Genomic DNA, 4,261 nt, shown 5'->3' on the forward strand with positions numbered 1-4,261 from the left:
TTTCATGGACTTCCAATGGAAGATCCTCATCAGTTTTTAGCTGAATTCTTGCAAATCTGTGACACAGTCAAGACTAATGGGGTTGACCCTGAGGTCTATAGACTGATGCTATTCCCTTTTGCTGTAAGAGACAGAGCTAGGATATGGTTGGACTCAACCTAAAGAAGCCTGGACTCTTGGGAAAGCTAGTCAATGCTTCTTGGCAAAGTTCTTTCCACCACAAAGTGGAGTAAGCTTAGAGTGGAAGTCCAAACCTTCAGACAGAAGGATGGAGAATCCCTCTATGAAGCTTGGGAAAGATACAAACAATTAATCAGAAAATGTCCCTCAGATGCTTCTGAATGGAGCATCATAGGTATTTTCTATGATGGTCTCTCTGAACTATCCAAGATGTCTTTGGATAGCTCTGCTGGAGGATCTCTTCATCTGAAGAAGACGCCTACAGAAACTCAAGAGCTCATTGAAAGGTTGCAAATAACCAATTCATGTACACTTCTGAAAGGATCCTGTGAACAATGGGACTAGTCAGAAGAAAGGAGTTCTGAAATTGATGCTCTGAATGCCTTACTGGCTCAGAACAAGATATTGACTCAACAAGTCAATTTGATTTCTCAAAGTCTGTCTGGAATGCAAATGCACCAGCAGGACTAAGGATGCTTCATCTGAAAAGAAGCTTATGATCCTGAGAACCCTTCATGGAAGAGGTGAATTACCTAGGAGAACCCTATGGTAACACCTATATTCTTCATGGAGAAATCACCAAATCTCTCATGGAAGAATCAAGAGAGACCTCAACAAGGTTTCAATAATAATGTGGAAGAAAGGTTTAGCAATGGCAAACCTTTTCCATCATCTTCTCAGCAACAGACAGAGAACCCTAAGCAGAACCCCTCTGACTTAGCAACCATGGTCTCTGATCTAATCAAAACCACTCAAAGTTTCATGACTGAGACAAGGTCTTCCATTAGGAATTTGGAGACACAAGTGGGACAGCTGAGTAAGAAATTACTGAACTCCCTCCAAGTACTCTTCCAAGCAATACAGAAGAAAATCCAAAAGGAGAGTGCAAAGCCATAAAACTGGCCGAATTTGGAGAGGATGGAGAGGAAGTGCACGCCACTGAGGAAGGCCTCAATGGGCGTGCACCAACCTCCAATGAGCTCCCCAATGAGGAACCAGGGAATCTGAGGCTCAAAATGAGACCATAGAGTCCATTGGACTTCTGCCATTCATGAGCTCTGATGAGTATTCTTCCTCTGAAGAGGATGAGTATGTCACTGAAGAGCAAGTTGCTAAATACCTTGGAGCAATCATGAAGCTAAATGACAAGTTGTTTGGAAATGAGACTTGGGAGGATGAAACCTCCTTTGCTCACCAAAGAACTGGATGACTTGTCTAGGCAGAAATTACCTCAAAAGAGACAAGATCCTGGAAGTTTTCCATACCTTGTACCATAGGCACCATGACCTTCAAGAAGGCTCTGTGTGACTTAGGGTCAAGTGTAAACCTCATGCCTCTCTCAGTAATGGAGAAGCTAAGGATCTTTGAGGTACAAGCTGCAAAATCTCACTAGAGATGGCAGACAACTCAGAAAACAAGCTCATGGACTTGTAGAGAATGTTCTGGTAAAGGTTGAAAACCATTACATTCCTACTGATTTCATAGTCCTAGAGACTGGGAAGTGCAGGATGAAACCATCATCCTTGGCGGACCCTTCCTAGCCACAGCAAAGGCTGTGATTGATGTTGATGGAGGTGAACTGATCATTCAAGTGAATGAGAATCCTTTGTGTTTAAAGCTCAAGGATATCCCTCTGTCACCATAGAGATGAAGCATGAAGAGCTTCTCTCAAATCAGAGTCAAGAAGAGCCCCACATTCAAACTCTAAGTTTGGTGTTGGGAGGCCACAACCAAACTCTAAGTTTGGTGTTGAACCCCACATTCAAACTCTAAGTTTGGTGTTGGGAGGTTCCAACATTGCTCTGAGTATCTGTGAGGCTCCATGAGAGCCCTCTGTCAAGCTACTGACATTAAAGAAGCGCTTGTTGGGAGGCAACCCAATGATTATATTCTATATATTTTCTTTTGTTATTTTATGTTTTTTGTAGGTTGATGATCATAAGAAGTCACAAAATCCATTGAAAAAAGCAAAAACAGAATGAAAACAGGAAGAAAAACAGCACCCTGGAGGAAGATGCTGCTGGCGTTCAAACGCCAGTAAGCCTAGCAGTTGGGCGTTTAACGCCCAGTCTGGCACCATTCTGGCGTTTAACGCCAGAAAGGGGCAGACTGGCGTTAAACGCCAGAAAAGGGCTAAAACCTGGCGTTAAACGCCAGGAATGGGCATCAGCCCGGTGTTTAACGCCAGAAATGGGTCAAAACGTGATTTTTGATGCCATTTGGTGCAGGGATGACTTTTCCTTGACACAGGATCTGTGGACCCCACAGGACCCCACCAACCCCACCACCACTCTCTCTTCTTCCCCCATTCACCAATCACCTCAACCTCTTCCCCAAACCCTTCACCTATCAAAATCCCATCCTTCTCTTCACCACTCAATCCAGCCTTCATAAAACCCCACCAACCTCACCCTTCAAATTCAAACCACTTTCCCTCCCAAACCCCACCCCATATGGCCGAACCCATCTCCCCTCTCTCCTATAACTACCCCTTCATTCCTTCATTTCACACAACCTAAACACCACTTCTCCCCCTCTTTGGCCGGATACACCACCATCTTCCTCTTCCTCATTTCTTCTTTACTCTCTTCTTTCGTCTTTTGCTCGAGGACGAGCAAACATTTTAAGTTTGGTGTGGTAAAAGCGTTGCTTTTTCGTTTTTCCAACCATTAGGCATCCGCGGAGAAACCTCTAGAAAGAGGAAAGGGAAGGCAAAAGCTTCCACGAGTCATGGGAGATGGATAGGTTCATCTCAAGGGTGCATCAAGACCACTTCTATGAAGTGGTGGCCTTGAAGAAGGTGATCCCCGAGGTCAAGAAGGTGATCCCCGAGGTCCCTTTTCACTCAAAAGGGTGAATATCCGGAGATCCGCCATGAGATCCAAAGAAGAGGTTGGGAAGTACTTACCAACCCCATTCAACAAGTTGGAATCTTGATGGTTCAAGAGTTCTATGCCAATGCATGGATCACCAAGAGCCATGACCAAAGTATGACCCGAATCCAAAGAATTATCTTACTATGGTTCGGGGGAACTACTTGGATTTAGTCCGGAAAGTGTGAGGGTGGCGTTCAACTTGCCTATGATGCAAGGAGATGAACATCCTTACACAAGAAGGGTCAACTTGATCAAAGGTGGACCAAGTCCTCACAATCATATGTGAAGAGGGCGCACAATGGAAGAGAGATTCAAGAGGCAAGCCGGTTCAATTGAGAAGGCATGACCTCAAACCCGTGGCTAGAGGATGGGTGGAGTTTATCCAACGCTCAATCATTCCCACTAGCAAACCGGTCCGAAGTTACTCTAGACCGGGCCATCATGATCCATAGCATCATGATTGGAGAAGAAGTGGAAGTTCATGAGGTATAGCCCAAGAACTCTACAAGGTGGCGGATAAGTCCTCTACCTTGGCAAGGTTAGCCTTTCCTCACCTCATTTGTCACCTCTGTTATTCAGTTGGAGTTGACATAGAGGGAGACATCACCATTGATGAGGATAAGCCATTAACAAGAAAAGGATGGAGCACACAAGAGACCCCTCTCATCATGAGATCCCTGAGATACCTCAAGGGATGCACTTTCCTCCACAAAACTATTGGGAGCAACTAAACACCTCCTAGGAGAATTGAGTTCCAACATGGGACACTAAGGGTGGAGCCAAGAACACTCCATTCTCCATGAAATAAGAGAAGATCAAAGAATCATGAGAGAGGAGCAACAAAGGCAAGGAAGAGACATTGAGGAGCTCAAGCACTCCATAGGACCTTCAAGAGGAAGAAGAGCCGCCATCACTAAGGTGGGACCCGTTCCTTGATTCCTTGTTCTTTATTTTCTATTTTCGAATTTTAGTGCTTATGTTTATCTATGTTGTGTCTTGTGATCATTAGTGTCTTAGTGTCTATGCCTTAAAGTTATGAATGTCCTATGAATCCATCACCTTTCTTGAATAAAAACGTGCTTAATTAAAAAGAAAAAGAATTGCATGAATTTGAATTTTATAACAGTTTATTATTCTGATGGGTGGCAACACTTTTGTTCTCTGAATGTATGCTTGAGTGCATATGTCTTTTGAATTTGTGGTTC

General features: G+C 44.0%; 1 non-coding gene across 1 annotated transcript; it reads right to left on the reverse strand.

Moving 5' to 3' along the window:
- Nucleotides 1-231: 231 nt before the first annotated feature.
- Nucleotides 232-337, reverse strand: LOC130952531 (small nucleolar RNA R71). The gene has a single exon (XR_009074711.1). It is a non-coding gene; the product is annotated as a small nucleolar RNA R71 (small nucleolar RNA).
- Between the last annotated feature and the right edge of the window lie 3,924 nt (nt 338-4,261).

This window comes from Arachis stenosperma, chromosome 9, assembly GCF_014773155.1.
Source record: "Arachis stenosperma cultivar V10309 chromosome 9, arast.V10309.gnm1.PFL2, whole genome shotgun sequence".
Classification (NCBI taxonomy): Eukaryota; Viridiplantae; Streptophyta; class Magnoliopsida; order Fabales; family Fabaceae; genus Arachis; species Arachis stenosperma.